The 25,153-nt window shown below is 44.3% G+C and overlaps 2 protein-coding genes across 3 annotated transcripts in view; both read right to left on the bottom strand.

Moving 5' to 3' along the window:
* Positions 1-25,153, bottom strand: part of LOC137372682 (volume-regulated anion channel subunit LRRC8D-like) — a 104,560-nt gene that overhangs the window by 74,351 nt on the left and 5,056 nt on the right. The window contains exon 2 of one of the 2 annotated variants that reach the window (XM_068036747.1): positions 15,627-17,815. The exons of the other annotated variant lie outside the window; for it this stretch is intronic. The gene's annotated coding sequence lies outside the window, so the exon portion shown is untranslated. The remainder of the gene's footprint in view (positions 1-15,626; positions 17,816-25,153) is intronic. 2 annotated transcript variants of the gene reach the window in all.
* The window catches only part of LOC137372681 (volume-regulated anion channel subunit LRRC8C-like), a 137,830-nt gene that overhangs the window by 107,625 nt on the left and 5,052 nt on the right, over positions 1-25,153 (bottom strand). The window lies entirely within an intron of this gene.

The raw sequence follows: 25,153 nt of genomic DNA, 5'->3' as shown, positions 1-25,153 counted from the left end.
TGAAAGGTCACTGACCTGAAACGTTAACTCTGTTTTTCTCTCCACAGATGATGCCAGACCTGCTGGGTATTTCCAGCATTTCCTGTTTTTGTTGAACATTTTTCTTGTTGCTTTTAAAGAACACAGCCACAACACCATTACATCTACAGCACCTTACCAAAAGCAAGATTCAGTCATTACAGATTTCCTCTTTGTGATGGCCAGAATCTAGCCTGGAAGAATGAGTCGGTGGGGGTGGGGGGTGCTGGTGGAAGGGCAGGGGAGAAAGAAAGATCAGGAGGTGTGGTAGGTTAGATACTGAGCTTTCACCTCCCAACGAGGTTGAAACCTAGCCCAGACTGTGTTTAGAGATACAGCACTGAAACAGGCCCTTCGGCCCACCGAGTCTGTGCCGACCATCAACCACCCATTTATACTAATCCTACACTAATCCCATATTCCTACCAAATCCCCACCTGTCCCTATATTTCCCTACCACCTACCTATACTAGGGGCAATTTATAATGGCCAATTTACCTACCAACCTGCAAGTCTTTTGGCTTGTGGGAGGAAACCGGAGCACCCGGAGGAAACCCACGCAGACACAGGAAGAACTTGCAAACTCCACACAGGCAGTACCCAGAATTGAACCCGGGTCGCTGGAGCTGTGAGGCTGCAGTGCTAACCACTGCGCCGCCCACCGATGGGATGAAAATCCTCTCCCACTGCTGGTTAGAAAGGTATGTAAAATGAGTACAGAATGGAGGCACTTATGCAATATCACTCAGAGATGGTGCTCTTTGCATGTTGGGACAGATCAATGGAGTTTTACCTTGCCTCAAGTAATGCTGATGGTAGTGCCTAATGTGGATTCCAGCTGTCTTAACTACAAAGTAACTCATTTCCAAGCATTAACAACTCACACCTCACATGCACCCAAAATTCACACAATATATTTTTTTGCTTCTACTTAAATTCATATAAAAAAGACCCAATAGAAGATTCCGAAGAAGGGTCACTGACCCGAAACGTTAACTCTGCTTCTCTTTTCACAGATGCTGCCAGACCTGCTGAGTGGTTCCAGCATTTCTTGTTTTTATTTCAGATTTCCAGCATCCGCAGTATTTTGCTTTTATTACCCAATAGAAGATATTTGTCTAATACATAGACATAATAGGAATTCACAAACATGTGGATCAAAAGCAAGTTGGATAAAAAAAAATTTATTTTTCTCCTCCGAATATGTTTGTATATTGAATTGTTCTAAAGGAATATACTTTATAAACTTTTTTTAGGGGGAAGATTCACCCCAATGTCTTTATCATTCCAGTTTTTCCTCCCTACACCTTCTCTCATGTCGGATTGGTTCAGAAGTCAAGGTTTTGCCTGAGCCAGAAGATTGTGGCATCAGCCCCATTGCCTAGGTTGAGACTTTTGTGCAAAACTGAAGGAGGAGTGCTACATTGTCAGAAATGCTGTCTTTCGGACAAGATTTTAAACTGAGCACCAACTGCCTGTTCAGGTAGAAATAAAGGATTTCACGGAACTATTTAAAAAAGAGGAGCTGGAAGCCTTCCCAGTGTGCTGGCCAGCATTCGACATGTTACCATCACTACCAAAATTACAGATCAACTAGTATCATTTTTGTAGGCTTTGCAGTATACAAACTGGCTGATTAAAGTTTCTCTATATAATAGTGAGTACAGCTGAAAAGTAATTTATTGGATATGAAGCACTTTGGGGTATCGTGAGGGTGTGAAAAAGCAAATAGAAATAAGTGTGTATTGTATTTCCTCTCTTCAAGACTTGAATTCCAGTGGTTGAAGCAGTCCAAGGACAGGATTTTACCTTTTGGGTTGGGACCACAACCTCGTGCTGTCGAGGAAACAGTCACCTGGCAGTGATTTTCCCCGAATTGGCCAATTCGTTGCCAGAGGGTGGGTTTGCGTTCAATTAAGCATAGGGCAGCACAGTGGCGCAGTGGTTAGCACCATAGCCTCACAGCTCCAGCGACCTGGGTTCAATTCTGGGTACTGCCTGTGCTGAGTTTGCAAGTGCTCCCTGTGACCGCGTGGGTTTTCACCGGTGCTCCGGTTTCCTCCCACAGCCAAAGACTATCAGGTTGATAGGTAAATTGGCCATTGTAAATTGCCCCTAGTGTAGGTAGGGGAATTGAGGGGATGTGATAGGAATATGGGATTCATGTAGGATTAGTATGAATGGATGGTTGATGGTCGGCACAGACTCGGTGGGCCGAAGGGCCTGTTTCAGTGCTGTATCTCTGAATAAAATAAAAATAACTAAGCATAGTGGCAGGCTCTAAAAGTTGGAGACCAAGAGGAGATCCTCTGAAGGAAATGAAGACTGCAGCTTAGGTAAGAGGGAGAAAGGGTGCCTCCTTTTTGGAGACACCCTCTCTACACATTTTAAAACTTTTGACCTCAAAAATGGCCTCAGCAGCCAGGCCACCATTGTGGAGGGGGAAATCCCTGCATAGGACAGCCTGTGTTCAGGGAGGGCCTCAAAGCCTGCCTGGAGTACTGGTCTCAAGGTCTGCTGCTGGGAGGCCACCTCCGACATCTCAGGGGCTGGTAGACTGACTGGAAAATCCCAGTCAGTCTCTGTAAATGGCCAATTAACCTACCTCAATTGGCTACCCATCACTTACAGGCAGGTTGCCCTTCCAACCCCCATCTCGCCTCTAGGAAAATGGCCCAGGGCAGGACAGTTCTGGCAAATTGACATTCCAGCTGTTGCCCACCCACCTCCGTACTCGGAAATTCAGCCCCAAGAGTTGACGTGGACAAGCCTGAACATAAACCGTGGTGGCCACCACAGCCAAGCTTGATCCTATTCCCCACCCAACAGGTAGAGCTGTGCACTTCCAGTGGCAGTCACCAGATGCCATTCAGAGGCAAGAACCCAGGCGAAGTTAACCTTTCCCTAGTCCAGAGTCAAAGATAAATTAGAGCACCCCCATGCTAATCCCAAATAATTTTCAAATGGAACACTATGCTTTTTAGCTTTAATAAACTGTTTAAGAAGCTGTTCAATAAAGAAATTCAATTTCAAATGTCATTTGGGGGAGGTTTTGAAGTCTTGTTATTCTTGGGGGGAGGGGCAGGGCTTTTTTGTAAAGTTAAGATGGTCAACAGTTGAGCTGCACTGTTAAAAATTTTAAACAGAAAAAAACATGTTGAAGATTCCTACAATAATGTTGATGCAAAACAAACCGCACAAGAAATTCTAAAGCGGGGCCGCAATCTTTCCTTGACATGACCTTTGATTTATTACTGAGCAAAATACCGTGGTTAATCTTCTATCAGGTTATTGCTTTGAGGATTGTGTTGTTCACAGCTGGAGATTTACAAGATACATCTACAATTATAAACACTGCATAAATACATGCCTCAGTACATTTAATTTAGACCTTTATTGTCCTCAACAATTAAAGTAACAAGAGTGTTCTGTAATAAAAGGTGTTAACTTCATGTAAACAGGATTCAAAAAGAAGAACAAAAAGTGCTGGAACATACTCAGCAGGTTTAGAAGCATCTGTGGAGAGAGAAGCAGCGTTGACATTTCAGGTCAGTGTCCTTTCATCAGAACTGGCAAAGGTTAGAAATGGAATAGATTCTAAGCAAATAAAGTGGGCATGGGGCAAGAGATAACGAAAGGGAAGGCGTTGATAGGATAGGGTCATAGAGAATAACTGACAAGGTGGTCACGGAGCAAAGGCAAAGGGTGTGTTAATGGTCTGCTGAAAGACAAAACATCAGTGCAGAGAGGGTGTTAATTGACATAAAAATGAACAGCCCTGGCCCAAAGCATGAACATGAAAAAAACAACACATGGTTAAAAAAAAATGATTTTTTTTTTTTTATTCATTCATGGGATATGGGCGCCGCTGGCCAGGCCAGCATTTATTGCCCATCCCTAATTGCCCTCGAGAAGGTGGTGGTGAGCTGCCTTCTTGAACCGCTGCAGTCCATTTGGGGTAGGTATACCCACATTGCTGTTAGGAAGGGAGTTCCAGGATTTTGACCCAGTGACAGTGAAAGAATGGCAATGTAGTTCCAACTCAAGACGGTGTGTGACTTGGAGGGGAACTTGCAGGTGGTGGTGTTCCCTTGCATTTGCTGCCCTTGTCCTTCTAGTTGGTAGAGGTCGTGGGTTTGGAAGGTGCTGTCTAAGGAGCCTTGGTGCAATGCTGCAGTGCATCTTGTAGATGGTACACACTGCTGCCACTGTGCATCGGTGGTGGAGGGAGTGCATGTTTGTAGATGGGATGCCAATCAAGTGGGCTGCTTTATCCTGGATGGTGTCGAGTTTTTTGTGTTGTTGGAGCTGCACCCATCCAGGCGTGGACAGTATTCCATCACACTCATGACTTGTGCCTTGTAGATGGTGGACAGGCTTTGGAGAGTCAGGAGGTGAGTTACGCGCCTCAGGATTCCTACACTCTGACCTGCTCTTGTAGCCACGGTATTTATATGGCTACTCCAGTTCAGTTTCTGGTCAATGGTAGCTCCAGGATGTTGATAGTGGGGGATTCAGCGATTGTGATGCCGTTGAATGTCAAGGGGAGATGATTAGATTCTCTCTTGTTGGAGATGGTCATTGCCTGGCATTTGTGTGGCGCGTATGTTATCTTGCCGCTTATCAGGCCAAGCCTGGATATTGTCCAGGTCTGGCTACATTTTTACATGGACTGCTTCAGTATCTGAGGAGTCACAAATGGTGCTGAACATTGTGCAATCATCAGCGAACATCCCCACTTCTGACCTTATGATTGAAGAAAGGTCATTGATGAAGCAGCTGAAGATGGTTGGGCCTAGGACACTACCCTGAAAACTCCTGCAGTTATGTCCTGGAGCTGAGATGATTGACCTCCAACAACCACAACCATCTTCCTTTGCGCTACGTATGTCTCTAACCAGCAGAGAGTTTTCTCCCCGATTCCCATTGACCTCAGTTTTGCTGGGGCTCCTTGATGCCATATTCGGTCAAATGCTGCCTTGATGTCAAGGGCAGTCACTCTCACCTCACCTCCTGAGTTCAGCTCTTTTGTCCATGTTTGAACCAAGGCTGTAATGAGGTCAGGAGCTGAGTGGCCCTGGCGGAACCCAAACTGAGTGTCAGTGAGCAGGTTATTGCTAAGCAAGTGTCGCTTAATGGCACTGTCGATGACACCTTCCATCACTTTACTGATGATTGAGAGTAGGCTGATGGGGCGTTAATTGGCCGGGTTGGACTTGTCCTGCTTTTTGTGTACAGGACATACCTGGGCAATTTTCCACATTGCAGGGTAGATGCCAGTGTTGTAGCTGTACTGGAACAGCTGGGCTAGGGGCGCGGCAAGTTCTGGAGCACAGGTCTTCAGTGCTATTGCCGGAATATTGTCAGGGCCCATAGCTTTTGCAGTATCCAGTGCCTTCAGTCGTTTCTTGATATCACGCGGAGTGAATCGAATTGGCTGAAGTCTGGTATCTGTGATGCCGGGGACTTCAGGAGGAGGCAGAGATGGATCATCAACTCAGCACCTCTGGCTGGAGATTGTTGCAAATGCTTCAGCCTTATCTTTCACACTGATGTGTTGGGCTCCCCCATCATTGAGGATGGGGATATTTGTAGAGCCACCTCCTCCAGTTAGTTGTTTCATTGTCCACCACCATTCACGGCTGGATGTGGCAGGACCGCAGAGCTTAGATCTGATCCGTTGTTTATGGGATCGCTTCGCTCTGTCTATCGCATGCTGCTTACGCAGTTTGGCACGTAGATAGTCCTATGTTGTAGCTTCACCAGGTTGACACCTCATTTTGAGGTATGCCTGGTGCTGCTCCTGGCATGCCCTCCTGCACTCTTCATTGAACCAGGGTTGGTCTCCTGGCTTGATGGTAATGGTAGAGTGGGGGATATGCCATGTCATGAGGTTACGGAGTGTGGTTGAGTGAATTCTGTTGCTGCTGATGGCCCACAGCGCCTCATGGATGCCCAGTTTTGCATTGCTACATCTGTTCGAAATCTATCCCATTTAGCACAGTGGTAGTGCCACACAACACGATGGAAGGTATCCTCAATGTGAAGGCAGAACTTCGTCTCCACAAGGACCGTGCGGTGGTCACTCCTACCGATACTGTCATGGACAGATGCATCTGCGGCAGGCAGATTCGTGAGGACGAAGTCAAGTATGTTTTCCCCTTTTGTTGGTTCCCTCACCACCTGTCGCATACCCAGTCTAGCAGATATGTCCTTTAGGACTTGGCCAGCTCGGTCAGTAGTGGTGCTACCGAGCCACTCTTGGTGATGGACGTTGAAGTCCCCCACCCAGAGTACATTTTGTGCCCTCGCCATCCTCCGTGCTTCCTCCAAGTGCTGTTCAACATGGAGGAGTACTGACTCATCAGCTGAGGGAGGGCGGTAGGTGGTAATCAGCAGGAGGTTTCCTTGTCCATGTTTGATCTGATGCCATGAGACTTCGTGGAGTCCAGAGTCGATGTTGAGGACTCCCAGGGCAACGCCCTCACTACTGTATACCACTGTGCCACCACATCTGATGAAACAAACAAAAACAAATAAAAAATAAAGCAAAAATAACTAAAAATAAAAAGGGGGCCCCTTATTACTCTGAAATTATTGAACTCAATGCTTAGTCCAGCACGCTGTAGCAGATATGTGGGCATGAGAGCAGTGGGGTGTGTTAAAATAGCAAGCAACTGGAAGCTCAGGTCATGCTTTCGGACTGAGCAGAGGTGTTTTGCAAAGCGGTCACCCAATTTGCGTTTGGTCTCCCCAGTGTAGAGGAGACCACATTGTGAGCAACGAATACAATATACTGCATTGAAAGAAATCACTGCTTCACCTGAAAGGAATGTTTGGGGCCTTGGATAGTGAGGAGAGAGGAGGTAAAAGGGCTGGTATTACACCTCCTGCGATTGGGTGGGAAGGGGACGAGGTGTTAGGGGTAATGGAGGAGTGGACCTGGGTGTCGCAGAGGAAACTATCCCTTCGGAATGCTGACAGGGGAGGGGAGGATGTGTTTGGTAGTGGCATCACGCTGGATGCGGTAGAAATGGCGGAGGATGATCCTTTGGATGTGGAGGCTGGTGGGGTGGAAAGAGAGGACAAGGGGAAGCTTGTCGCAGTTCTGGGAGGGAGGGGAAGGGGTGAGGATAGAGGTGCGGGAAATGGGCCGGACACAGTTGAGGGCCCTGTCAACCACAGTGCGAGGGGAACCTCGGCTGAGGAAAAAGGAAGACATATCAGAAGCGCTGTCATGGAAGGTTGTATCATTCAAAAATATGCATTGGAGACGGAGAAACTGGGAGAATGGAATGGAGGCAGGGTGTGAAGTCGTGTTGTCGAGGAAGCTGTGTGAGTCGGTGGGCTTATAATGAATATTTGTAGACAGCCTATCCCCAGAGATGGAGACAGAGACGCCGAGGAAGGGAAGGGAAGTGTTGGAGATGGACCATGTAAAGGTGAGAGAAGGGAGGAAGTTGGAAGCAAAGTTGATAAAGTTTTCCAGTTCGGGGCGGGAGCAGGAAACGGCACCGATACAGTCATCACTGTACCCGAAAAAAAGTTGGGGGAGGCAACCTGAGTAGAACTGGAACAAGAAATGTTCGACATATCCCACAAAAAGACAGGCATAACTAGGACCCATGCGGGTACCCATAGCAACACCTTTTACTGGAAGGAAGTGAGTGGAGATGACGGAGAAGTTGTTCAATGTGAGAACAAGTTCAGCCAGGCGGAGGAGGGTGCTAGCTGAGAGAGTCCGTCCTGAAGCGAACATACTCACTGGCCCTCCAGTGCAGGGCATCAGTGACCTCCCTGATGCAGCGATGCACTGCTGACTGTGTGACCCCACAAAGATCTCCGGTCGGCCCCTGTAAAGCTGCATGGGTGTCAAGCTTAAGAGCCACTGCCACTATGAGGACCACAGGCATAGGATGTCCACCGAAACCTATGGGCTGCAGGTTATCGTTGAGCAAGACACAGAGATGTGTCACCACCCTCACTACATGCGCGATCGCCTCAGACACTGGTGCTCTGACATCCGATGGCATGTCATGTGGGGCCTGTAGATGCACGGCGACCGTATGGGCGAGCTCCCCTTGGGGGCTGTTGCTCATGACCGGGGGCCTCTACGTGGATCACACTTGCCTATTGATTTTCGTCCAGCGCATACAGATCGTCAGGAGAATCTGATCACACGATGTAGGATGAGCCAAAACCATTTCTATGTGATAAATAAAGTTGTATCCTTCATTTATTCAAAGATTCCTAACAGGGCAGGAATTGGCATTGATGGATACATCAGGTGCCATCATGGATCAGCTATGTGGTGTGGTATGGCATTGCCCATCTTGGCGAACATTCAGTGGCACAACATGACCACATCAAGATCCTACCACCTGCATCGATTGCCCCCACATCCACATAACCTTAATGCTCCTACCCTTTCTGGCACCCTCCCTGCACACAGGGTGACTAGAATGCCATTGCTCCTTCACACACAAACACAAACACAAGAGCGTACACTATTTACAGAGGGAGGATACACAGTACCTCCCTTCATGCCTGCAGAGCTTTCCCTCCAGTAATCCCAGACCCCCTCACTCTTCCCTTTAAGAAAACAGAGCTGATACCCCTGCAATCCCCCCCCCCCCCCTCCCTTTAAGAATGCAGAGTGAGACCCCTGTATATCTGGACTTTTCTTCACTGTCTAGTACTCCCGCTCCTGATGTCCCATCTGGTTTTCTGTTCATGACTGGGACGGCACGTGACAGCTGCCTGTTTTACGGAAGCGTGGAGCAAGAGGTGGCGAGATGCACCATCTGGAGAGGTGAGTAGCGTTTTACATATTGCAACAGGGGTGCTGCCGCCAACCAGCAGGGGGGCTGTACCGAGGACGCCCCCTTGCCGCTAATATGCGGCGGGCCCTTCTCAACGTTGAGTGTCGAGGATGGCCTCCCCCCGCAGAATTTTACAGGCCCCCCAGCTGCGACCCATGGCGTCGAGGGGCTTGTAAAACTCAGCCCAGTAATTCAAACTTCGTATTTCAAGTACCACTTTAGTACAGCACTGTATGGGTGTAGACTAGAGTCCTGACTGTATATTTTATAATAATTAATCACTCAGGATCCTCCTGGTCTCTGCATCTCAGCTGCTCACTGGATAAACCTGCAGAAAGTATTTCAACCTGTAAAGCAGGAGTCTAGGTTATGTATAATGATATTTTTTGAGCCTTCGGGCAATTGTTGTGTTTATTTTAAGCAATACAGATACTGGTACAGGGTGGCACAGCCTGCCTGGGCACAACTCTATGGGTTTCTGTTTAACTCGTGACCAAACAATCATTGACTCCGTGGCTCTAATCTTCATCTTTTCAACAACCTTTCAAGTCCAATTACAATTTTTGTTGCTTATCTGCACAAACTGAAAATGTGAAAATGGATTCGGAATCAGAAGGTAGGTAAAGTGAACATTCCGGTGGTTGGGTCGGGCTCGGATCCGGGTCGGGTTTTCTTTTCCCCCTGACCCGAGCAGGTCTTTAAAACAAGATACCATTTATTCAAAGAATTAAGCAAGTTAATTAATAATCAGCTCCAAAAAAACTGGCAGAATTGTTAGCACATTTCCTACAAGTTGCTTGCAGCAAGTCATTTACTGAGATGGTGAAGGCAATGATACAACACAGCAATACAGATATTTTTCAAGTGTCACTGGTACAAATTTGATGTCCTATGTGACCAAGCTAAGCTTCTGACCCCATCACCAAGACCACCAGCTTTCACCTCCATAACATCACAGCTCATCTGCTGCTGAAACCCTCAACCATGCCTTTGTCACCTCTAGACTTGGCTATTTCAATGCACGCCAGGCTGGCCTCCCACCTTGTTCCCTCTGTAAACGTCAACTCATCCAAAACTTTGCTGCCCCTACCCTAACTTGTAACAAGTTGCACTCACACATCATCCCTGTGCTGGTTGACTTACATTGGCTCCTGGTTGGGCAATGCCTCAATTTTAAAACTCTCGTCCTTCTTTTCAAATCCCATCATGGCCTCGCTCCTCCCTATCTCTGTAACCAACTCCAGCTCTATAACCTTCTAAGAAATCAGTGTTCCTCCAATTCTTGCACATCCCTGATTTTCATCACTCCACTGTGCCTTCAGCTGCATAGGCCCCAAGCTCTGGAATTCCCACTCTCAAACCTCTCTATCCTCCTTTAAAGACACTACTTAAAACCTACATCATTGACCATGCATTTGTTCACCTGACCCAATATCTCCTTACGTGGCTCAATGACAAATTTTGTTTGATAACACTTCCAGGAAGCGCCATAGGATGTTTTACTATGTTAAAAGGTGCTACATAGATGCAAGTTGTTGTTTTCTCACTTTTACATTCATTCATGTATATTTTGGTCACATTGTGTTGCCTACTGTTTGAACATCTAGGGAGCTTTCTTTAAAAAAAAAACAGGGAGAGAAGTTGCAAAGCACCTTCCATTTTCTCCCATTAGATATTTGTTGCATTGGGGCAATTTTATGCACCACTTTCACCACATCTATTAGGTCACAGATTTAACATTTTTCTCACACTGGTTTCGAATGTCACGATTCACTGACTCAGTTCGACTACGGTCTCCATTTCGTCTGCTGTGCTGTTCAATTACAATTCCTTTTCTTCTGCACAGTGCTGCAGACAACCACTGCATCAACAACACTCACTCACCAAATGGGGCTTGAGATAACTATTAATGTTGTGAATTAGACAGCTTCAAGTCTAATGTTGAATCACTCTAGTCATGTTTTAAAAGTACATTTTTGGTTAAGCATTTCAAAACTTAACTGAACAAAGAAAGGTTTTGTATTAAAATTCAGTCTGTTAAATCATACCTTTACAAAAGGCAGTTTTTAAATGAACAATTAGCATTCTATAAACTCCTTCCAGTTTACGCTTCATTAATAAAAAGGATGCATTGTAAGACAGGATGACCGACAGGGATTTTAGAAGACAATGTGCACACGAAGGTCCACCTTACACATCGTGTTCTACAAACACTGGATTATTCTATGCAGTATCAGCTCAACTAATAGGTGCATCAACCGATTGCATGATGAGCAATGTTCCCTCTAAGCTGCGTGGCCATGCAGCAACCCGAAGGTCCCCACGCAGGCCATGCACAAGATGGCCCCTTTAAATTACTGCGCAGGTGCAGCCACGCAAAAAAACTTAAAGGGGCAGCACACTTAAAGAAATCGCCCACGCATTCCAAAAGAAAAGTTAGAGCGATCGTTGATTACTAGCATGCATTGGAAGTGATTGGCCATTTAGCTCATAATCTACAACAGATTTTTCTGAACTAATAACGGCGAGGGCGGTCAGCACTCATTGTTATTACTGAGTAGAACCAACAGTAACTTCTGGTGAATGCACATACACAGTGCAACATGGAAATCCAGAAGTTGCTGTCAGGGATTCTCTGTTCCTCCACAGGGTGCGCATTTGCAATGCTCACTGTTAGAATCTGCATAGCGATCACTGCAATGGTGTGAACTTGGGTTAATTAACAACTATTTTCACTCTTTTAAAAAATGACTGAAGTTAGGACTTATTGAATCTTGAGTCTTTGAACACCATAGTAAGTAATAATTACTTCTGAGCAACCTCTCTGGCCTTGAAAAAATAATTTAACTATTGTGCGTTCTCATTTTCTCAGAAGAAAATTAATGGTGCAGATTTTAATTTTTTCTTAAGTTTCTCTTCATGTTTTATGTCTTTTCCTTATATCCATGTGTATGACCAAACTTTATTTTGCTTCCTGTGCAATGATTTAAATGTAATTTCCATTTCTTGCTGTGTGTCTCAGTGAGGATTCTTCAATCTGATTTGTCGAAAAGCTTCAATGCTGCTTGGCCTGCTCACAAATACCACAGAGCCCTTGATAGAGAGTGCCAAAGTCAGATTGCGACCTAAAGTAAGTTTAAAAATTCCACCTACCCAAGGGCTTCAAGCAATCCATCTCAGCAGCAAGTTCGTTGTTTGGATAATTTAAAGGCAGTCCAATATAAACAGTCAGAAAGCTCTTCAGCCTGTTACAGGAACCTACCTTCTTCCTCTGAAGATTGCAACCGAAAGCTAAGCAATGGAATAATAATAAAAAAACAAACAAACAGAGCAATACTTATTTTTCAACAAGGCCCAAAAGGCCAATCACTATCATGTCCATTTATGGAGGATGGACTATTTGTAGCCTCTCCTGGAGGAGAGACTAGCAGCTTGAGATATTTATATATTCACCTAGTTATGGACTTAAGCATCATCAAAACAAGATTGAAAATTACCTGTTAACACTCCATTCTCTCCTCTGTAAAGTTTTTAGTTCAAGAGAAAATATCAAGTCATTACAGTAGCATTTTAGTAAACTGATGGGAGCATAACTTTAGAAGACGCGGTAGGTTATAAATTTATTTTAAATGATACAGGTGCTCAGCAAAACAGAAATAAGTATCCACAGCAAACGGCTGTAGAAGATTTTTTTTTTTAAATGTTTACCAGGACTAACAGGTCAAAGTTTAACAACAAGGCTAATATTGACGATTGTGGATTGGGATAAATGGGACTGACTGGATAATTAATAAATAGCAAGTTAACCAACTTCATCACATCCCATCGAGCAGCTGCTTCCCTGCACTGGGATTTGTTGAGCACAAGGACAGCGTTAACATGGCTGTTTCTGTAGGATGTGTTGCTGATGGAAGTTTCACACACAGTCTAAGTTCCACTCAGTGGAAGCAGTTCTCTGCAAGAACAGATGCATCAGCATTAAAAAAAAAAGAGAAAATTAATTTGCCAGAGGGGTTAAAGAAAATACAGAAGAGCTGTCAGAGAGAACAAAAGCACAGCTTAAAGAAATGATAGATTTCTGGCAAAGAATTATTTGGAGGAAACAAACAGGAAAAAGAGCCTGCCCAAACAGGTTTCGTCACATATGGACCTGGTGGGAAGCTCACAATAGTTAGAATATAACATCACACAGTATTTTCCACTAATATCTCAAATCCTATAAACCGGTTCTCACAGACTTGACTGTAACCCAAATCGTGAGCAGGAAACAATCTGCTACTGATAGTCATACCAATCATCAACAGTTGTAGGAAAGTCAAAGACAATGGGCTGGATTTTACAGTCAGCGGCAAAGTGATGGCGCTCACCGGTGATCTAGAAGAAAGCTGCCCACGAGGATCTAGCGACCTCTGTGGCGCGGGATTCCCCTTTCCAGATGGCACTTTAAAACTGGCGCCAAGTCAAAGAGATCTCCTTGCATCCAGCAGCAGTGATAGCAGCAAGCAGGTTAAGCAGCCAGCCAATCACATTGAAGTATTCTCAGACACCAAACCAGGAAGTTAAAAGCACTGAATCCCTTCACTTCTAATTTAAATTTTCAGATAACAAAAGAAGTGATTATGATTTGATATTTTAGCTTTGATCAAAATCCATCTAAACAAACTTTAGAAGATTTTAAAAATGTGGAATTTATGACGACATTTGACATTCCACAAATTTAAAATTAGCTTTTCAGGGCCAGTGAGTGTGTTCAGCAGTCATTACGAGCACAGCATATCGTTAAAAACCCAGTTACACCTCATGCAACAAGGTATAACTTTTTCAAGGGTTTTTACAGCCAGACTAATAGCGTAAACAGTGGAAGATTTCAGGGAATTACTGACAGCAACTTGTGGATTTCTACATTATTCTACGAATGTGCAGACTGCAGAATTTGCTGTCAGTTTCAGTGGTGTTTCACCTTCATTACTACTCTAAAATCAAGGCCATTGCCTCTACCTCAAGTATGAATCTAAATAAGAGGTATGATCTTGGGGTGGAACCAATGTACAGACCTTGAACTGAAAACAGGCACAAATGGGTTCTAGTAGATTCATCAATTTATAAGGAAGTAAAGCCAAAAAACTTCAGCATGCCAATTGGCAGCCAGGGTTTTTACAATAGCTTGACGATTCTAACACAAAGCTTCTTGCTGGACAGCCAAGTAATCTGAAAATTATCCAAAGTAGGCCTTCATCAGACAACTCTGCCTTGATAAAATTCCCACTCTACACAGTTCAGAAAGTTTGGATTTAGTCAACCTTTAAACATGAAATCTTACAGCACGGAGAGGGTCATTCATCCCATTGTGGCAGTGTTTGTTCTCTAAATTAAAAATGCCCCTAGTTCCACTTCTTTGCCTTTTTTTTTTATAAATATATTTTTAAAAGTTACCTTTTCAATTAATTATCCAATTTGTTTTTAAATAAATTATGGATTATGCTTTCACCACTATTTCCAACGGGTCATTCTAGGTCCTCTGCCAGTTTACCAACAAGTTGTATTTATATAGCCCTTTAGTGCACTAAAATGTCCACTGAAGTGTGAAACAAAATTTGACACAGAGTCACATGTGTCAGCATTGACACATTAATGCTGAATACCAAAAGCTTGGTCAGAGATAGCTTTTAAGCAGCTTCTTAGGAGGGGGAGAAAGAGAGATAGAGAGGCAGAGGTTTAGGGAAGGAATTCCAGAGCTTAGGGCCTTGGCAGCTGAAGGCACTGCCACCAATGGTGAAGCAATTAATAATCAGTGACACTTAGGGAGCCAAAATTGGAGAAGCACAGATATCTTGGAGATTGGTGGGGTTGGGGGAGATTACAGAGATCGGGAAGGGATGTGAAAACAAAGATGAGAGTTTTAAAATCGAGGCATTGCTTAGCTGGGAGCCAATGTAGGTCAACAAGCACAGGGGTGGTTGATGAACAGGATTCTGTGCAAGTTAGGAGTTGGGCAGCAGAGTTTTAGGACCTCAGTTTACAGAAGGTAGAATGTGGGAGACCAGCCAGGAAGGCCAGTCTAGTCTAGAAGTAACAAAGGCACAAATGAGGGTTTCAGCAGCAGATGAGCTGAGGCAGGTGGAAGTGGACAGTCTTAGTGATGGCACGGATATTGGGTCTGGAGGTCATCTCGGGGTCATATATGACACCAAGGTCGCTAACAGCCTCAGACAGTTAAAGGGAAAGGGATGGAGTCGGTAGCTAGGGAAAGAAGTTTGTGGCAGGGACTGAAGACAATATTGTGTTGGGAGAAAATTTCTACTCATCCAGTTCTGGATGTCAGACAAGCAGCATGACAATTTAGAAATGGTGGAAGAATCGAGAGAGGTGGTAGTGAGGTAGAGCTGGGTGTCATCAGCATACACATGGAAAGCAATGCTGTTGTTTTTGGGTGATGTTGCTAAGGGGCAGATAAGAAAAAAAAAGAGGGGCCCAAGGATAAATCCTTGGGGAAATCGATCTAATCAGTAGGAATAGTTCGCCACACCCACACCGTCTCATCTCGTCAAAATCCTTCGTAACTTTGGACACCTCCATTAGATCTTTACTTAACCTTCTTTGTTATAATGAAACAAGCTATTGTTTCTTTTCCTCCACTCAGTCTGAACTAAAGCCTCTCTCATTCCTGGTCTCATTTTAATGAATCTTTTCTGAAGACTCTCCCTGGCCTCGACATCCTTTCTAACAGCATGGTACCCAAAACTGAACCCAATATTCCAACTGCAGTCTAACCAATGAGTTCCATACATTTAGCATTTTTTTTGTACTTGTAACTGGGGGTGCCCATGGCCCCCACATCCCAGTAAGATGACAGTAGACATTCTCCTTGATCCATTGCAGCTTTTATAATGACTGTGCTCCCAAAATGGCTTATGGTAGTGAATTCTAGGATCCAATGGCAATATGGCCAAGTCAAGAAAAGTGTGATTTTGGAGTCCACCGAGTCCCCACATCATTGCTGCTCATTCATCTTGATGGTTGAGGTCACAGGGGAGGAAGATGCTGTCACAGTAATCCATGAATTGCTGCTGGCAAACTTGTAGCCAGAGTGCACCAATGGTGGAGGAGTAGATGGAGAGTCCAGCGACAGAGCCATTAATCTAGTGTTCTGCTCTATCCTGGCTGGTGTGTAGCTTCAAGTGTTACTGCAACTGTATTTAAGGGGAAGCTAGATAAGCACACAAAAGGAGAAAAGGGATAGAAGGTTTTGCAGATAGGGTTAGATGAACTAAGGTGGAAGGAGGCTCAGGTAGAGCATTAAGACCAGCATAGACAAGCTGAGCCAAATGTTTTGTTTCTGTGCTGTAAATTCTATGTAATACTTCTGATGTGTTCTTTGTAAATTGTGGAGGGGCTTTGATGAGTCAGGAAGTAAGCCACATGTCACAGAGTACCCATCTCTGCCCCCATCGTGAGCCACGGTAGTGCAGATAAGCTTCTGGCCAACGGTGACCTCTAGGCTAATGCTGGTGAGGGGCTTGGTGTTGATGGTTAGTGGGAGATGGCTATATTTTCTCTTGTTCAGGATGGTCATTTCCTTGCACTTATCTGGTGCAAATTCTCAGCCAAAGTTTAGATGCTATCCAAGTCCTGATATAAGCTGGCACAGGCTGCCTTATTATTAGAGAAGTTGTGAATGGAGCTGAACCCTGGAATAGTTGGATGACCTTTCATCAGAACTGGAAGATATTAGGGATGTAACAGCCCCACTTCTAACTTTAAGATGAAGGGATGGTCATTGTTGAAGCAGCTGAAGATGTTGGGGCTGAGGACACTGCTCTCAGGAGCTCCTGCACTGTTAAGCTGGGGCTGTGGTGACTGGTCTCCAACAACCGCAACCATCTTCCCTTGCATTACTATGATGCCAGACATTGGAGGGTTTTCCTTCTGACCCAAATTGACTTCTTGGTGCCATACTCTGTCGATTATTGCTTTGACATTGGAAGCAGCTAACCTTACATCTCCTTTCGCATTCAGCTCTTACACGCATGTCTGGATCAAGGATGTGATGAGTTCTGAAGTTGAGTGGTTCTGGCAGAACCTGAACTGAGCAGGTTATTGGTAACTAGTTGCTGCTTGACAGCACTATCGATGACTCCTTCCATCACTTTACCAATGATTGGGAAGATACTGATAGGATGGAAACTGTCCAGGTTATATATGTCCTCTTTGGTTTTTTTTTTAAATTGATGGGATATACCTGGATTATCTTCCACGCTGTTGGGTAGGCACATGTCTCATAGCTGTACTGGAATACCTTAGCTAGGAGAGCTGCTAGCTCTGATAAATAGGTCTTCAGCAGTTCAAACTGAGATGTTGACTGCTATGTCCCGTGCATTCAGTTGTTTCTTAATGTCACATGGAGTAAACCAAATTGGCTAGTCACTGAAGGCACAGTATCATCCATTTGGCAGTTTTGATTGAAGCCTTGCCACCTACATTCGTAGAATCATAAACTTAAAATGACACTGAAGGTGGCCATTTGGCCCATCGAGTCCATGCTGGCTCTCTGTCGAACAATCCAATCAGTCCCATTTCACTGCTCCATCCCCGTAGCCCTGCAGGTTTATTTCCCTCAAGCACCCATCCAATTTCCTTATGTAATCATTGATCGTCTCTGCTCCCACCACCCTTGTTGGCAGCAAGTGCAAGGTCATTACCACTCACTGCATAAAGAAGGTCTCACATGGTGGTTGAAGATAGGGATATTCCTGGAGCTTCCTTCTCTCATTAGCTGCCTGGTTATCAACCACTATTCTTGAATGGATGTGAGCAGACCTTTGTTCTGATCCATTGATAGCAGGACTGCTTACCTCTGTCTACAGGCTATTTGGTGTTTACTGTGCAGGTAACCCTGTGTAGTAGCTTCACTGGATACCTCATTCTAAGATATAAAGACAGAAATGTTGGAAATTCTCAGGGAGGTCAGGCAGCATCTGTGGAGAGAAAAATAGAGTTAATGTTTCAGGTCGCTAACCTTTCATCAGAACTGGAAGATATTAGAGATATAACAGGTTTTAAGCAAGTAAGGAGGCAGGAAAAAGGGGGAGGGGCAGAAAGAACAAAAGGGAAGTTCTGTGATAGGGTGGAAGACAAGAGAGACTGAATGACAAAAGGGATGATAGTGCACAGCAAAAAAGAAATGGTAATGGAACAAGAAACAAAAACAAAGGTGGGTTGACAGGAGGTGTAAATGGGAAAGAAGAAATCAGCAAAAACAGCTGCCATCCAAAAAAAAAAGGGCAGAGGTTATGATCTGAACCTCTAACCTTTTCCAGTTCTGATGAAATGTCTGACCTGAAAAAGTTAACTGTGTTTCTCTCTCCACAGATGCTGCCTGACCTGCTGAGGATTTCCAGCATTTTCTGTTTTTATTTCAGATTTCCAGCATCCACAGCATTTTGCTTTTTCATTCTCAGGTATGTCTTCTGCTGCTCCTGGTACACACTTCCACATTTGTATCTATAGTTATGTTAACTGCTCTACCTCCTCCTTTTGTACCCTTTCATTCCCACTACCACATGTTCTGTAAAAACTGAGGCAAAACACTCATTTAGTATTTCCAGCATTCCTCCATCCTCTACAAGTAAATATTTCCTTCATCGTCTTTAATCACAGCACTAATGCAACTAATTAACTAATCTATCCGATCAAACTTTCCCACAGGTAAGGCACCAAACAAGGCAGAAGTCCATCTGATGTAGGTACATCCATTGTGCTGTTCGGAAGGGAGTTCCAAGATTTTGACCCAGTGACAGTGAAGGAACAGTGATATAGTTCCAAGTCAGGATGGTGTGTGACTTGGAGGGGATCTTGCAGGTGCTGGTGTTCCCATGCATCTGCTGCCCTTGCCCTTCTAGGTGGAAGAGGTCGTGGGTTTGGAAGGTGCTGTCGAAGGAGCCTTGTTGAGTTGCTGCACTGCATCTTGTAGATAGTACACACTGCTGCCACTATGCGTCAGAGTGAATGTTGAAGGTGGTGGATGGGGTGCCAATCAAGTGGGCTGCTTTGTCTTGGATGGTGTCGAGCTTCTGGAGTGTTGTTGGAGCCGCACCCATCCAGGCAAGTGGAGAATATTCCATCACACCCCTGACTTCTGCCTTGTAGGCTTTGGGGAGACAGGAGGTGAGTTACTCGTCGCAGAATTCCCAGCCTCTGACCCGCTCCCATAGCCACAGTATTTTTGTGGCTGGTCCAGTCAGTTTCTGGTCAATGGTGACCCCCAGGATGTTGACAGTGGGGTATTCAACAATGGCAATGCCACTGAATGTCAAGGGGAGATGGTTAGATTTTCTCTTGTTGGAGATCATATTTGCCTGGCACTTGTGTGGTGCGAGTGTTACTTGCCACTTATCAGCCCAAGCCTCGATGTTGTCCAGGTCTTGCTGCAAATGGACATGGGCTGCTTCAGTGTCTGAGAAATTGCAAATGGTGCTGAACATTGTACAGTCATCAGCGAGCATTCTCAATTCTGACCTTATGATGGAAAGTCATTGATGAAGCAACTGAAGATGGTTGGGCCTAGGACACTTCCCTGAGGAATTCTTGCAGCAATATCCTAGGATTCCAACAACCACGCCCATTTTCCTTTGTGCTAGGTATGACTCCAACCAGCGGAGCGATTCCCCCCTCACCAACTCCCCGATTCCCATTGATTTCAGTTTGGTTAGGGCTGCTTGGTGCCACACTTGGTCAAATGCTGCCTTGAAATCAATTCAGTCACTCTCACCTCACCTAGAGTTCAGTTCTTTTGTCCATGTTTGGACCAAGTCTGTAATAAGGTCAGGAGGCGAGTGGCCTTGGCAGAAACCAAAGTGAGCAGTGACCAAGTTGCTGCTGTTTAAGTGACACTTGATAGCACTGCTGACAACACCTTCCATCACTTTGCTGATGATCGAGCGTAGACTGAAGGGACAGTAATTGGCTGGATTGGATTTATCCTGCTGTTTTTGGACAGGACATATCTGGGCAATTTTCCACATTGTTGGGTAGATGCCAATGTTGTAGCTGTACTGCTCGGGGCTCAGCTAGTTCTGGAGCACAAGTCTTCAGTACGACAGCCGGGATGTTGTCAGGATCCATAGCCCCCTTTGCAGGATCCAGTGCCTTCAGGCATTTCTTGATATCAGATAGAGTGGATCGAATTAGCTGAAGACTAGCATCTGTGATGTTGAAATTCTCAGGAGCAGACAAAGATGGATCAGCCACTCGGCAATTCTGACTAAAGATGGATGCAAATGCTTCAGCCTTGTCTTTTGCACTAATGTGCTGGGCTCCCCAATCATTGAGGATGGGGATATTTGTGGAACCTCCTCTTCTGATAAGTTGTTTATTTGTCCACCACCATTCAGGACTGGTTGTGGCAGGACAGCAGAGCTTTGATCTGATCCGTTGGTTGTGAATTCATTTAGCTCGGTCTTTGCATGCTGCTTCTGCTGTTTGGCATGCAAGTAGTCAAAACACAGTAAACTAAGCAAGCAAATATTTCTGTATTTATGCCCCAATCACTCTCAAGAAGGCTAAACTCTCTTTTCCTGGCCTTTTGCACTGAGATCAATTAGCTGGCCCAATCTTATACCATCTTAACTTGTACAATAGCCCAAATGCAACAGAAGAATGCAGCCAGAGAACAGCTCATCACATCACTATAAACCAATTAATTAGCCTGTTACTGGCTTAACCAAGACACAAAATAAGTTAGTTAAATGGGTTAACATAGGAGATACAGAGCAAAAACAAGCCATTCTTTCCAACTAGTCCATGCTGGCATTTATGCTCCCCTCGAGCCTCCTCCTCTTTTCCCCATCAAACTCTGTCAGCATAACTCTCCCATTCTCCCTCATATGCTTATCCAGCCTCCTCTTAAATGCATCCATACTATTCGCCTCAACTACTCCATGATAGCGAGTTCCACATTTTCACCACTCTCCTGGTGAAGTTTCTTCTGCATTCCCTATTTGATTTCTTGGTGACTATTTTGCATTGATGGCATCCAGCTTCGTTCTTCCCCACAAATGAAAACATTCTCTCTGTGCCTACTCTATCAAAACTTTACCTAATTTTACAGACCTCTATTAGGTCACCCCTCAGCCTTTTCCTTTCTGGAGTACTGTGTACAGTATTGGTCTCCTTATTTAAAAGAAGGATGTAAATGCTTTGGAAGCAGTTCAGGGAAGGTTTACTAGACTAATACCCGGAATGGGCGGGTTGTCTTATGAGGAAAGGTTGGGCAGGCTAGGCTTGTATCTGCTGGAGTTCAGAAGATTAAGAGGCAACTTGATTGAAACATTTAAGATCCTGAGGGGTCTTGACAGGGAAAGGATGTTTCCTCTTTTGGGAGAATCTAGAACTAGGGGTCACTGTTTAAAAATAAGGGGTCGCCCATTTAAGACAGAGATGAGTAGCTAATGTAACCCCACTATTTAAAAAGGGAGGTAGAGAGAAAGCAGGGAATTATAGACCAGTCAGCCTGATGTCAGTAGTGGGGAAAATTCTAGAGTCCATTATCAAATATTTTATAGCAGAGCACTTGGAGAACAGTGGTAGAATCAGGCAGAGTCAGCATGGTTTACAAAAGGGAAATCATGCTCGACAAATCGACTAGACTTCTTCGAGGATGTAACTAGTAGAGTTGATGAGGGCCAGCCAGTGGATGTAGTTTATTTGGACTTTCAGAAGGCTTTCGACAAAGTCCCACATAAGAGATTAGCGTGTAAAATTAAAGCGCATCGGATTGGGGGTAGTGTATTGTGATGGATAGAAAATTGGTTGGTGGACAGGAAACAAACAGTAGGAATAAATGGGTCTTTTTCCGAACGGCAGGCAGTGACTAGTGAGGTACTGCAGGGACCGGTGCTAGGACCCCAGCTATTCACAATATACATTAATGATTTAGATGAGGGAACTAAATGTAATATCTCCAAATTTATAGAGGACACAAAACTGGGTGGGAGGGCGAATTGTGAGGAGGATGCAGAGAGGCTTCAGGGTGATTTGGACAAGTTGAGTGAGTGGGCTAATGCATGGCAGATGCAGTATAATGTGGATAAATGTGAGGTTATCCACTTTGGTAGCAAAAAACAGGAAGGCAGATTATCTGAATGGCTATAAACAGAGAGGGGAATATGCAACGAGATCTGGGTGTTCTCGTACACCAGTCACTGAAGGTAAGCATGCAGGTGCAACAGGCGGTAAAAAAGGCAAATGGTATGTTGGCCTTCATAGCAAGAGGATTCGAGTACAGGAGCAGGGATGTCTTGCTGCAATTATACAGGGCTTTGGTGAGGCCACACCTGGAATAGTGTGTGCAGTTTTGGTCTCCTTATCTGAGGAAGGATGTTTTGCTATAGAGGGAGTGCAGCGAAGGTTTACCAGACTGATTCCTGGGAGGGCAGGACTGACATATGAGGAGAGATTGAGTTGGTTAGGATTATATTCCCTGGAGTTCAGAAGAGTAAGGGAGGAATCTCATAGAAATATATAAAATTCTAACAGGACTTAACAGGGTAGATGCAGGAAGGATGTACCCGATGGTGGGGAAGTCCAGAACCAGGGGTCATAGTCTAAAGATACGGGGTAAACCTTTCAGGACTGAGATGAGGAGAAATTTCTTCACCCAGAGAGTGGTAAGCCTGTCGAATTTGCTACCACAGAAAGCAGTTGTGGTCAAAACATTGTATGTTTTCCAGAAGGAATTAGATGTAGCTCTTGGGTCTAAAGGGATCAAAGGGTATGTGGCGAAAGCAGGAACAGGTTATGGAGTTGGATGATCAGCCATGATCATAATGAATGGCGGAGCAGGCTCAAAGGGCCGAATGGCCTACTCCTGCTCCTATTTTCTATTTTTCGATGTTTCTAAATGTTTTCTCGGGGGGTCATGAGTCTTTGGAATTCTCTTCCTGAAAAGGCAGTGGAAGCAGTGTCTTTGAATATTTTTAAGGCAGAGGTAGATAGATTCTTGATAAACAAGGGGGAGAAAGGTTATCGTGGGGGGGGCGGGGGGGGAAAATAGGCAGGAATGTGGAGTTGAGGTTACAATCAGATCAGCCATGATCCTGTTGAATGACGGAGTAGGCTCGAGGAGACAAGTAGCATACTCTCCTGCTCCTAATTTGTATGTTCACATATTTTCCAAGAGAAAAGAGACCCAGCATGTTCTGATAGCTCTACTCTCACATTTTTTGGTATCATCCGGTAAATTCCTTTTTGTACCTTCTCCAGTGCCTCCATCTTTTTTTTTTATAGTATGGCGACCAGAATTGTACACAGTAATCCAAGTGTGACCTAACCACGGTTAAATAGTTTCCAGAACTGAACAGCTAAAATGAAGCAAACTAAAAGGAAAAACACCAGTCTTGGCCTTTTACACCTTACGAACCACTTGCAGCTAGTGATTCAAATCTACACAGCAGTATCCAAAAATGGGGCTCATGCCATGAAATAGCCTGCAATAGCTTTTGAATCAAGTGGTTAACTGAAAAACACACACATTTCTGCTATAACCCACGCAAGATCTTCAGAATGGTCATTTAATATAACCATTACCATGTAAAATGATAAATTTGATTAATTTGTCAGATGACAACTCAACGGATTGGAAACTGGGGTGAGGCAATTGTTTATCAAATCAGCACAAAAAGCAAAATGGCTACAGACCATATCAAAAAGTAAAACATCCATAAATAACTTTTAAAAGGACACACTGGATGTGTGTCACAGATCACCCGGGAGCTAGCTTTTCATTCCCTGTCTAGCAAAAATTATCCATAAATCAAGTAAATCTCTACTGCACTCATCAGGACAATTGCAAGAATAACCAATGTAAGGGAAAAGAACTACTTCTCCTGCTTGGGAAGAGAATGCTGATTGGTTGGCAAGTGAACTCTAGATTGGTAGAGGCATTGCCATGAAGAATGCACCAGTTTTCTGGTAACAAGATGGCAGTTATTGTACACAAGGCAGGAACGGCATGTGAGAAATCATTACCGCTGGAAAGTACTTCAAAAAAGATTAAACAAAATAGTAAAACAATGAAGAACCTGGTAATATGGATTATACATATGATTTTACAAGCAAGCATGAGGAATAAAATAGGGTTATAAGTTATGTGTCAAGTGAAAAGTTGGGACTATTTAGTTTTTTTCATCTCTTAATTCTGAATGTTTAGAAAGGATAAAATAGATTTTTTTGTGGGGGGTAGGGGGGGGGGGGTTGTTAGGAAGAGGGCAAGGGAAGAGAATGGGCAACATTCTCAACCAAAAGATTCCAATAACGCACAGCAAAAAAAAATCCAAAGGGGAACCTGTAGGGAATAATTTTGGTGGAAATCATATCAGGAGTGGCAAAATGGTTAGCAGCGTTGTAGTCTTCATTTATAACCAATAAATTAAGTGGTCAATTTAAAGTTTCTCAATTTATCTTCCCCCACCACCCATAAACTTTAGGTGCAGGAACTTGTTCCTGGGTCCCTGTTAATGGAGTTTGGAGGTCCAGAAGAATGACAAGGAGGCTCACTTGAATTCTTTCCCCTTCTCTAGCTTCCATTCAGCACTACATATCTCCTCTCCTGTTGTTAGTTTCTGACCTTCGTGCAGGCACACATTCAGCATCCTATCATTCTTTGGAAAAGTACGGGGGAATGCTAAATTTGTACCATTTGTACTGGCATTCAAAGTCTCTGAATTGTTGTTGATGTGGTGCACATGGACTTCCAAAAGGCATTTGATAAAGTGCCAGCTCAACTGACTTGTGAGCAAAGTTAGGGCTCATAATAAAAGGGACTGTAGCAACATGGACACAAAATTAGCTGAGTGACAGGAAACAGAGAGTAGAGGTTAAGGGATATTTTTTGGACTGGAGGAACGTTTGTATTGGCGTTCCCCAGGGGCTAAGACCCTGCTCTTCCTGATTAATGACATAGACCTTGGTGTACAAGGCATAAATTCAAAATTTGCTGATGATACAAAACTTGGAAGTATTGTGACTTATGAGGAGGATAGCGTAGAACTTCAAAAAGACAGACAGATTGGTGGAATGGGCAGACAATTGGCAGATGAAGTTTAATGCAGAGAAGTGTGAAGTGATTCATTCTGGTAGAAAGAACATGGAGAGACAATATGAAATAAAGGGAACAATTCTAAAAGGAGTGCAGCAGCAGAGGGTGTAAATCATTGAAAGATGGCAGAACAAGTTGAGAGGATAGTTAATAAAGCATACATGGTAATGTCACTACATTAGTAACCCAGAGCCCCAGGCTAATGCTCTGAGAACATGGG

Source organism: Heterodontus francisci, chromosome 8, assembly GCF_036365525.1.
Source record: "Heterodontus francisci isolate sHetFra1 chromosome 8, sHetFra1.hap1, whole genome shotgun sequence".
NCBI classification, from domain to species: Eukaryota; Metazoa; Chordata; class Chondrichthyes; order Heterodontiformes; family Heterodontidae; genus Heterodontus; species Heterodontus francisci.
Note: the sequence above shows the minus strand (reverse complement) of the source record. Positions and strands in the feature narration are given on the sequence as shown.